Below are 12,479 nucleotides of genomic sequence, written 5' to 3'. Positions count from 1 at the left end.
GAAGGAAAGAGCTGGAGATGAGTTGGCAGACAGGCAGGAGGGGTCAAAGCACCGTTCAGAGGGAAGGCAGAAAGAGGAGGATAAACGATGATCACAGATCACAGATCAGGAAGGGAGGAGAGACAGGGGTTTCCTAGAGATTTCACCAGCCCTTGGGTGAAAGCCTTTAGCTTCAATTTCAGGCATTTTCTACCAATAGCCAGTGGGATAAACCCAGGGTCAACTGAACCAATCTCCTCCCTCTCTCCGATCCTGTTCCCTCCCCTGCCCATCCCACCCTAAGAGCCCAGATGATGGGGGCTATCAGGATGGGGCTAAGGCTGGGACTTGGTCACAGAATCACAGACAGCACAGACAGGGTGGGGTGGGGTTGGGAGAAATGCTTCATACTGTTTATAACTTGAGCTGGGCGGGTGGGGGGGGTGCACATTTTACTGACACATGAGCCATACTTCTGTTAAAAGCCAAAGGAAATTGCTATAGAGCAGAGATCACGTAGAGAGAAAAAACCAGAACCACTGGTGGTGGAGCCCTTTGTGTATTAATGAAGGCAGAAAGTCCCACCTCAGTTCTGCTCAGAGCAGAACCTTCCAGGGAGCTCCCCGGACTTCCTTATCTTTTCTACTTCAGGCACAGAATATCTCTCTTTCCTAAAGCCCAATTTCTCCCTCTGTGCCTTAGATCCTTTCCTCTCCTATCCTGTTCTTCTCTGGCCACTTTTCCTTCTTAGGATGTAGCTTCAACTTGTATCCTCTTCAACCATTTTATAGACTTAACACTGTATTACCCTGGGTTCTTCAAAGAAGCAGAACTCATAGCCAGGAGGCTAGAGACCCAGGGAAGAGTTAACGTTGCAGTTCAAGTCCAAAGGTCATCCACTGACAGATGACCTTTCTCTGGGGAGGTTAGTGTTTTATTCTATTAAGGTCTTCAACTGATTAGATACGACCCACCACAAGAGGGAGGCAATCTGCTTGACTTAAAGTCTACTGATTTAAATGTTAACCTCAACTGAAAAACATCTTCACAGAAGCATCTAAAATAATGTTTGACCAAATGTCTGAGTACCGCGGCCTGGCCAAGTTGACATGCAACATTAACATTCACAAATACCATTAGCAGTTCCTTCTTGAATCTCTCTTCTCTCATGGTTTATCTGATCCTACATACTTCTGGTTCTTCTAAGCTTCTTGACTTCTCTTTCTCTAATAGCTACTCCTATTCAGTATATTTTCTAAATATAGGCATTCTCTATCCTGACATTAGTTAGTGTAAGTAACACTCGCTGCTGTGACAACGACCCCTGTATCCCACTATCTTAATACAGCAGAAGTTTATTTCTCACTCACATCACAATCCCGTGTAGGTTGGGCAGTTCTCTTCCAGATGGTGACCCAGGGACCCAGGGACCCAGGGTTTTACCACTACCTTCAACATGTGGCTTTAAGGTTGCTGCAAAATAGAAGATAGGATGGAAGACCATGCATAGGAGGATTTTATGGGCTGGGCTGGTATAAAGCACTTCTACCCATATTTCATCAGCCAGAGCTTACCTAACAGCGAGAGGGCTTAAAAACAGAATGAGCTGTGTGCCCTGGATGGAGAAGAGAAGCAGAGATCAGCAAGCACTGGCACTCTGCACAGTCCACCCTCCTGGTCATCAAGTATCTGTTCGCTTCCTTGTCTTCACACATTAAACACATTCACTCCTCCCAGGGGGGCAACTCCAACTCTCACCTTGTCATTGCATCAAGGTCACAGTCCAGGCTCTCCCTGTGATTCTTTTCTGTCAAATCTGAAGTAGCTCCAGTCTCAAGGAGGAGCATGGATCAGATAACCACAATAAAAACAGCCCATTTGGAAAAGGGAGGAAAGAGAGACATAGTAGCTACAGGTCTGTGGATATTTTGAGACCCCCTCAGATGCTGTAAAGGCCCCTAAATCTAGGATGAGGAACGGTCTTTGCTTAATCATCATTCAATTATCTGGAGGAGCTCTCTTGTTTATTATACCCTAGGCTATGCTCTCTCGAAGGTTCTTGCTTGGCCCTCTACTTTCTGTGTATATCTCTGAAGTGTGGGCTGGGGGCTGAGCCTTCCTTGGGGTTTCTCACTTCTCCTAGCCCACTTCTTTCTGGAGCAGGGTCGTTTTACAGCTCCAATAGTTGAGATAAAAGGTGAAAGTCTGGGCATGTGGAGTTTTTGTTTTTTTGTTTGGTTTTGGGTTTTTTGGGGTGTGTGTGTGTGTGTGTGTGTGTGTGTGTGTGTATGATGAAAATCCCTCAAAGTTTTAACAGAGGCTTATCTATTTGCTTCTAGTCAATTCCATGGGCCAGTGACCACACCTAGAGTTTTTCCTCGACATAGTTTCCAAACCTGCTTTTATTTCTTTGTTACTGTCCCCTGTGCCTCTTTCTAGCTCTCAAGGGGCAAATAGTGACCTTGATATTATAAGACTTGACTGGGAAGGTCATATACTTCATCTGATCTTTTCACCAAAGCTGGGTCTTACTGGGCCTTTATTGCTGTTTAGCAGCTAGAAGCAGTTGGTATTTTTCTCCTTAGCAGGTTTAAATTTTCTGAACTCTCTCTATTCCCTTTTATTTCTCTTTGGAAACTATCCACTTTTCCTGAGTTCATTTTTTCTTTTCTTTCGTTTTTTTTTTAAGATTTATTTATTTATTTATTCATGAGAGACACACAGAGAGAGGCAGAGACATAGACAGAGGGAGAAGCAGGCTCCCTGCAGGGACCCCGATGTGGGACTAGATCCCATGACCCTGGGATCACGCATGTAGTGAGCTGAAGGCAGACACTCAACCACTGAGTCACCCAGGTACTCCTCATCTTTTTCTTCTATTGCTCTGCCAAATACAACCAAAAGCAGAGAACATTCACTATCACCTTGATCCTTTCCAATAGATGACCCTGGGCATTAGTAGGGATGTGGTCTGCTATCCTAGATAAGTACAGTCTACCAAATGTGTCCTTCATGATAAAGATTTTCATATTTTCAACCTCTAATAACAGGTTCTTCACATCCTGCTTCTCAATTGCTAAGCTATGCCACATATTTATGTTCTTATTACAGTGGCATCCCATTTCAAGATAGTTTCTCTAGCAGTTAGAGTAGGTAGTGCTAGCTCTAATGAATGACTGTAAGATTTAATGACAGCACAGCAACAGTTTATTTCTCATTTATATCACAATCCATTGCAGGTCAAGTGACTCTTACAAATGTTGGCTGGAGGATCCAGGCGTCTTCCATCCTGCAATGCTGCCATCTTTGGTAAGTAGCCTCCAAGGCTGATGACGAAGAATGGAAAGAGAGATTGGAAGATTGTGGATTGGAGAGTATCATGGCCTAGAAGAGACACACTCACTATCAGCCATGTTCTACCGGCCAGAAGTCAGTCACATGACCTCAATCAAAGACAAGGGAGTAGGGTAACCCCTTAGCTGGGTTACCGAGAGGAAAGGGGGAAACATAGATGCTGCTGAGACCTCCAGTGCATTAGCAAATCCTTCTCAGACCCAGACCTTGGCAGAGTTTCGCCCTGATTCTCTCAATAAGCTTTCTAATGCCATGGATTAAAACTTAGTGCAGTGTTACTGCCTTGTTAATGCTGCCTTGTTAATCACCCAAATAGTCATTCCTTGGAAGCAAAAGAATAAAATATTTTTGGGAGGCAGGTATGCTCACCACCATTCCACTAATGCTGCGCAGGAGTACATTTTTGAAAGGACCGAGAGGGCCAGTCCATGGCATTTTGTAGCAGTGTTCCAGCAATGTTGGCCATAACAGGAAAATATAAATCCCATTTTCCTGTGGATTCCATTTAAAATAAGAAATGGAATTTCCTGGGGGGAAAAAATCCAAGGATATTCTCAGCTGAAGATGTTTGCCCAGAGAAGGTTAAACTAGCCTCTGGCCCATTCTCCAAACCATGTGATATTTTCACAATTCTTAGTTTCCTATCTTTTATTGCTTTCCCTCCGAAATTCACCTAAGATTTCTTCCATGTCTATGGATTCTCCCCTCATTTCACATTTATCAGTACCTGAATTTTTGAGAATGTCTGTATATGGTGGTCAAGAGGTGCCCTGCAATACCACTCTTTACCAGTGGGCGATGCTATATAATATGAATTATTTAAGCCTGAGAAATTCTTAAAGGGGGCTTTGTGTTGTCAAATGAATCCTTTATCTTATGAACTCTGTAAGGGTGAAGTTCTAAGAAAAGCAGTTTATTTTTAGTTTTTAAAAGATTTTATTTTTAAGTAATCTCTACACCCAATGCAGGCCTTGAACTTATGACCCTGAGAACAAGAGTCACATGTTCTATCCACTGAGCCAGCCAGGAACCTCTAAAGCAGTTTAATGACAAAGACACATCAGAGCTTGGACAAATCTTTCAGATTAATATAATTATATTATATATATATATGGCTGACTTCATTTGGGAATGGACATAGATGAAAAAAGAGGCCTTGACGATGTGTAGGAAAGAGAAGTGTCCTTTAGCCAAACCAACCACTAAACAATGGCAAGGGATCCTTGTAGGAAATCTATAATTTGGATTATCGCAAAGAGGACTGGAAAAACGCCTGTATCCAGATAGAGAAGAATCATACATATTAAAATGGGAAGACCAGAGCTGGAAGGACATGAATGCTTTGGAGGAAGATCTTTTCCAAAGGATTTGGTACACAGCGATTTCTTTATAGCAGGCATTCAGGAGACCGGGCTTTTAATGTGATAAGAAGGATCCTAATGGGCAATCCTATCTATACTCCGGATGGAGGAGACCCAGTAGGCATGCTTATTTTTTTGTTTCTCATTCAAAGCTGGAAGAGCAAAATTCAGAACAACCTTGAGAGGTGTCTACAGTACACTTATAAGATGAAATTCAAGAGAAAAAAGATAAAATTCAAGAGAAATAAATCAAACCATACATTTAGATTCACCAACAGTTTCACTAATGAAGGACAAAGTCTTAGTAATTCAGAGAAAAAGATGTAGCTGATATTTGGCTATGCAGGGCTTTCATTCCTTCATCACACAAACACGTAGCCAGGAGCTGTGCTAGTGCTGGGGATATGTTCCCTAACCTTGTGGATATTACAGTTTTGATATGAATAAAAAATAGGGTAAGACTACTAAAAACAAAAAACACCTGGGGCCTTTGATCTCAATAGTTGAAGTTTTGATTCAGGTAATTTAATAAGTATTTGTTAAGTACCTACTGTATGCTGGGCCATGTCTTAGAGAATGGGAGCTCAGAGCTGAGTGGAGGTGGGGAAACATTTGAACTCTAATCTGATAAATTTCAGTCTAATATGCTTAGTTAAAGGTTTCTCCAACTTTTCCACTGCCACAATGACAGGGGTAGCAAAAATATCTTTGAAATCTTTCCTCTTATTCTGGAAAATGATGTTAAAGTTGCAGGCCATATCACCACAAAACAGTATTTGTTTTAATATAGAAGTAATTTTTTCTGGATTGGGGGTAGGTGTGGTGGCAGCCTGGAGGGGAAGGAAGGTGAGGAATGTGGCAGAGGACTGTTACATTAGTACTTTTTGTACCATTTGGTATTTTCAGATTATACACATATCTCCCTTTGATAAAAAGAAAATTTTATTTAGAAACAAAAAGAATAGTTTAAATTACTTAAACTAGACATGTTATGCTGCCAAGTAGGAAGAAAGAATATAAAAATGTGAGTTCTTCTCAAACCAATATGCACATTTAGTGCAATTATAATTACGATACCATTTTCTTTTCAAGCTAGACAAAATTAGAGTTCCTACTGAAGAATTAATGTCCAAGGAGAGCCAAGAAAATTTGTAAAGGAAGAGTGAGGGAGATTACTTTTTTAAAAATTTTATTTATTTATTCATAGAGACAGACACAGAGAGAGAGAGAGAGAGAGAGAGAGAGGCAGAGACACAGGCAGAGGGAGAAGCAGGCTCCATGCAGGGTGCCTGACGTGGGACTCGATCCTGGATCTCCAGGATCATGCCCTGGACTGAAGGCGGCGCTAAACCCCGGAGCCACCCAGGCTGTCCGGGAGATTACTTTTTTAGATATTAATTATTGTTTTAAAGCTATGTAATGAAAGCCATATGTTTCACAGGAATAAAAAAATAAATCAGAGGAATAAACTAGAAAGTCCTAAAACAGATCCAAATTTACTTGGGATACTTCATAGGTGACAAACTGGTATTTCAACTCAGCATGAATACAGTAGTTTATTTGATAAATCATGTTGACATAATTGGCTGCACGTCTGGAAAAAAATGAAGTTCCATCCTTGCCTCACCTCCCTCCTACACACACACACACACACACACACACACACACACACACACACACAAGCTTTGCAAAATTGGCAGTATCGTAGCCAATGAGGTTTATCCAAGGTGCAATTATTGCAAGTTCACACACACACACACACACACACACACACACACACCTACAAACACACACACACATTCCATTTGGATTCAATATCTAAATATAAAAGTTAACAGGAAGCCAAAAGAGGGATGCCTGGGTGGCTCAGGGATTGAGCGCCTGCCTTCGGCTCAGGGCATGATCCTAGAGTCCCAGAATCGAGTCCCAGGATCGAGTCCCTCGCAGGGCTCCCTGCATGGAGCCTGCTTCTCCCTCTGCCTGTGTCTCTCCCTCTCTCTCTCTCTCTTTCTGTGCCTCTCATGAATAAACAAATAAAATCTTTTTTTAAAAAAGGAAGCTAACAGAAAATTAGAAGAATATCTACATTTTAGTGAGACATCCTTAAGCAAGACAGGAGACTTAGAAACGATAAAGGGAAAAACCAAATTTCACTACATAAAAATTTTAAGAACCTCCATAATTAAAGATAACAGACACTTAATAATGTGGTAGAAACATTCGCAACGCACATAAAACCACTTTATTTATTTAAAGTGCTCCTATAAATTGATAGGAAGAAAGGATCAGAGTCCAATAAAATAAGCAAACCATGTGAATTGTCAAGTCACAGAGGAGGAAACTTCATTTAAAAATGATGAGTTGAGGGATCCTTGGGTGGCGCAGCGGTTTGGCGCCTGCCTTTGGCCCAGGGTGCGATCCTGGAGACCCGGGATCGAATCCCACGTCGGGCTCCCGGTGCATGGAGCCTGCTTCTCCCTCTGCCTGTCTCTGCCTCTCTCTCTGTGTGTGACTATCATAAATTAAAAAAAAAAAAAAAAAAAAAGATGAGTTGAGAGGATCCCTGGGTGCCTTCAGTCCAGGGCGTGATCCTGGAGTCTCGGGATCAAGTCCCACATTGGGGTCCTTGCATGTGGAGCCTCCCTCTGCTTCTCTCTCTGTGTGTGTCTCTTGTGAATGAATAAATAAAATCTTTTTTAAATAAAATCTTTTAAAATAATGATGAGTTGAGACGGCGCCTGGCTGGCTCAGTCGGTGGCATGTGTCACTCCTGGTCACGGGATTGTGGCTTCAAGCCCCATGTTGGGTATAGAGATCACTTAAAAATAAAATCTTTAAAAAAAAGTGATTAGTTGAAAACAATAAACAGGCAAAGGGATGAAGGTGGCAAAGTGTCATTTTCACAAACTGGGTTGGCAAAAATTCAAAAGGCCAGCAGCATTCAGTCTGATGATGACATGGGAATGGACAATCTCAGAGACTGGGAGCTACCACTACCTTTTTGGGGAACCATCAGGCAGTCTATGTTAATGTGAAGGCTACAATTCTCCTTTATCCTACACCTTCTCTTTTATCCAGTAATTCTCAATTTGTGAGTCTACCTTAGGCCAGGAAAGGCACCAACATATGAAGATACATGTGGGAAAAAAAAGATACATGTGGAAGACTGTTTATGGTGGCATGGTTTGTAATTACAGAAAAAAAATTGGAATAGGGGAATGAATGGCTGAATAAAATATGTATCTATGGAAAAGTATTGTTTATATCTCTCTATGTATGACCTGATGGGATAGCCATCATATCCATAATATTGTGGAAAAGAGTGAGCCATATGTATAATATGATCTTCTATTTATTTTTAAAAAGAAAAAAAAGATGAAATCCCTTGTTAGTTTGTATACATAATATATATACAAACTAATATATATATTATATATATAATATATACAGATGTACATTCTAAATATAAATTTGTGGATAAATGGAAGCCCATTACTTTCCAAGCATGATATTTAGGAAGAAATCGGATAAAGATAGAAAGAGAGGAAGAAATAAAGGAAGGAAGGGAAGGAAGGAAAGGAAGGAAAATTGGTTACTCACTAAATATCAGCTTCTCTCCCTAAGTTAGAGTGAAACTGCGGTCTGCTGCTCCTGTATCTTTGTGTGCTCTCAGCACCCCACAGCCTGACCCTGGGGTCAGTGTCAACTGATTTGAGAAGCACAGTGTGTTATAACATGTTATAAAAGTAAGCAGAGAGTGCCTTGTGGGCATGGGGAGCTTTGTATTAAAGCTGTCCAAAGCTGGGTCTTGTGTATGTTCCTAAAGCCACACCAGAGGAGCCCTGACAGAATGGAGCACCCTTGAGGTAGGGAGGATCAGAGTGAGCTATCTGGCAACCTCAGTCTAGAGGAAGGGAGTAAAGGACCTGTATAAGGAAACAGGTCTGGGACGCCTGCGGGGGCTCAGTCCATTAAGCATCTGACTCTTGATTTTGGTTCAAGTCATGATCTCAGGGTTGTGAGATCAAGCCCCTAGTTGGGCTCCATACTCAGCAGGGAATCTGCTTGAGATTCTCTCTCTTTACCTCTGCCTCTCCCCCAACTTGTGCTCTCTCTAAATAAATAAATGAATGAATAAATGAATAAAATCTTTAAAAAAAAAAGAAAGAGGGATATCTAAGTTGAGATAGAATCATTGTTTTCAAATGGTTGAAGGGCTGTCCTGCAGAAGAGGGATAACTTAACACATGGCACCTGAGAAATAAGACAGAGGATGGAGAAGTGATAAAGGGGCAGATTTCAGTTCCATGTAAGCAAAATCTGCTACGTTTCTGTGACCCCTAGTTTTGTCCTTTAGAAGACAGTGTAACCACACACACATACTCTTCACAGTGACATAGGGATGCAGTGAGGTAGGATGGGCAGAGTCACCAGTCACTCATAGACTGGAAAACAGCCGTCCTCAGCTTTGGCCGTGCCTTGAAACTACCTGGGAAATCTGGGAAGTCCTGATGTTATCTCTGGCTGCACCCCAGCCTGCTCCAATCAGAACCTCAGGTGGTGGGACTCAGGCACCGGGCAGTTTTACAGCTTTCCAGGTGATTCCATTGTATGGTTCCACTGAAAACCGCTGATCTAAAGGAATAATCGAGTTGGAAAAAGTAGGTCTGACCGGAGACAGATCTAGGGGCCAATTAAAAGAAAATGCTCATTGGGGGCACCTGGGTGGCTCAGTCCCCTTTGAGGGGCTGGCTCTTGATTTCGGCTCAGGGCATGATCTCAGAGTCCTGGGATCAGCCCCATGTCAGGCTCCGGGCTCAGCAGGGAATCTGCTCCAGCATTTTCTTTCTCTTTCTGTCTCTCTCCCTCTTCCTCTGCTCCTCCCTCTCTCTCCCTCTCTCTCTCTCTTTCTGAAATAAATAATTTTTTTAAAATGCCCATTAATCGAAAGGAGAAAAAATGAGTGGGAAATATCAGAAAGGGAAACAGAACATGAAAGACTCCTAACTCTGGGAAAGGGAAACGAACTAGGGGTGGTGGAAGGGGAGGTGGGCGGGGGGTGGGGGTGACTGGGTGACGGGCACTGAGGTGGGCACTTGACGGGCTGAGCGTTGGGTGTTGTTCTATATGTTGGCAAATTGAACACCAATAAAAAATAAATTTATAAAAAAATAAATAAAATGCCCATTAATCAATGAATTGGAGCTAAATGTTAGAGTTGACCAACTCTGGAGTAAAATCTAGACGATGTAGTCACTCAATAGAAAGTACAGCAGTGAAGATAAATTTAAGTAATATTAGTCTACTTAGAGGTCCATGCTGAGCAACTCGGAGGAGGCTAGCTTTGTATCTTTTCCCAAAAGGGTATTCCCCAGATGGGAGGATAGGGAAACGCAACTGACTGGGTGAAACTTTCTGTATGTTAGAGAGGCCCTGGAAAAGCATTCAGGACACCCCAATGTTCATAGCAGCTATGTCCACAAGAGCGAAACTCTGGAAGGAGCCACGATGTCTGACAGATGAGTGGATAAAGAAGATATGGTTTAGGGATGCCTGGGTGGCTCAGTGGTTGAGTGTTTGCCTTTGGCTCAAGCTGTGATCCCGGAAGTCCTGGGATCGAGTCCCACATTGGGCTCCCTGCATGGAGCCTGCTTCTCCCTCTGCCTGCTCTGCCTCTTTCTCTTTCTCTCTCTCTCTCTCTCTCTCTCTCTCTCTCTATGTCTCTTGTGAATAAATAAATAAAATATTTTAAAAAAAGAAGATATGGTATATATATACAATGGAATATTACTCAGCCACCAGAAAGGATGAATACCTATCATTTACTTCAATGTGGATGGAACTGGAAGGTATTATGCTAAGTAAAATAAGTCAGTCGGAGAAAGACAATCATCATATGGTTTCACTCATATGTGGAATATAAGAAATAGTGAAAGGGACCATAAGGGAAAGGAGGGAAACTGAGTGGGGAAAAATTAGAAAGGGAGACAAACCATGAGAGACTCCTAACTCTGGGAAACAAAGGGTTGCAGAAGGGGAGCTGGGGGGGGGGGTGGGATAAATGGGTGATGAGCACTAAGGAGGGCATGTGATGAGATGAGCCCTGGGTGTTATACTACCTGTTGGCAAATTTAATTTAAATTAAAAAAGTATATTTTAAAAAAAGCAAGCTGGGCGCTGAGTTTACTGTATATAAGTTTATTATGCATGATTTTTTTCATAGGTCTGTAATTGATGGAATATACCCATTTGACAATTAGGGACTGGAGAGGCATTATTAATAACAGGTCACAAGGTACCTACTGCTCTTGTCTATTTCTGGCTTGTTCCAGCTATGTCAGCCGTGGTTAAGCTGGACAGTGTGGCAGTGATGAGAATGCATAGCAAAGATACTGCCTAGCAGGGGTGAGAGATGGTGGGGCAAAGCATAGAGTGATAAATCAGATAAATCGATAAACATAAAGCTCTTTAGTTTTCCCTTCCCCCCTCCCTGATTGTCCCATGCTCCAGGAAAAAAAAAAGCAAGCCACAAATCCTACTCTGATTGCACAAGTCCAAGATGGGAGCAAAAAAATGATTAAATGGCAGCATCTGCCAAAAAGATGATGACTTCTATATGAATCAGCCAAGTGACTCAGCAGCTGAACGAAAGCTCGTCTAGAGTGTTGGAGCTAGGGAAAAAGTGGTCAGCCTTCCCTGATACTGGCAGGTCCGCAGCTGGGCTCAGAGCGTCAAGAAGGGCAAGGTCCAGAAGGCCAAAGGACTGGGGAGGAATCTGCAAACATGGACAGGACAGGCAGCCACGAGCCAGGAGATCACTGGGAGAAGCAACTAGCTGCCTTCAACTATCTGAAGGACTACAAGTGGGGAGATGGGTTGGTTTTCCTGTACGGTTCCAAAGGACAGAACTGAGCTTGGGGCTGGCCCCTGTGGGGCCAGACTCTGCCTTAACAGAAGAACCTAATGCTATGGACAGCTTTTCTCAACAACTGTTGGCATTCAGGTAGTAAGCTCCCAGTCATTGGTGGCATTCAAACAGAGAGGCAGCATGATAGCCTGGGGGAACGTTGCTGGTGGTGGTGGAGAGTCAACACTGAAGTATGTCGTGAGAGCTTTCAAAATTTGCACTCTTTCCCTTAAAGTTTAATCTTCTGGGCCTTGTTTGCTTAGTAACTGGAGCGATCAAAGTTATCATCCCCCGGGGGGCCACAGTCCTGGCTGTGAATCTTGTTATTTTCTTCCAAATCGCTTCTTCCTCTCCTCCCTTCCCCTACTTCAGCTGGCTAAGGCAGATCTCCTTGCCTGTCCTCCAAAGTCTCATTTTTACAAATATAATTATCGCAGATTTATGCCTCCTGTGCCGGATGCTGGGGGAGCCACAGAACAGAAAAGTTACAAGGAGTGTGCTCCAAAACAGCTTCTGTGACCTCAGTCATTGATATGCTAAGGAGGAGGCAGTTTCCATAGAAAATGTAGCTGTTACTGATAATTTGACTTTTTTTTTTTTAAAGAAAAATAAAATGAGGCCTCAGGAGAGAAATATTGTTCCACATTTTCACTGGATTTTTTTTTTCTTCTGGGCTGATTTTCTCAACACTTGGCATCATCTCAGGTTAGATTGAATGGGATCTTAGAGCTGACACTTACCTTCCAAATTCTTCATTGTCTGGATGGAAGAAACTGAGGCCCCAAGGGCAAAGTGATTGTCCAAGGTCACCTAGCACCTTAGGGCAGAGCTAAGACTGTAGTCAGAAATCCAAGCACCCCCACTTCTTCTCAGGCCTA

The sequence above is a fragment of the Nyctereutes procyonoides genome, unplaced genomic scaffold (genome assembly GCF_905146905.1).
Source record: "Nyctereutes procyonoides isolate TBG_1078 unplaced genomic scaffold, NYPRO_anot_genome, whole genome shotgun sequence".
NCBI lineage: Eukaryota > Metazoa > Chordata > Mammalia > Carnivora > Canidae > Nyctereutes > Nyctereutes procyonoides.
Note: the sequence above shows the minus strand (reverse complement) of the source record.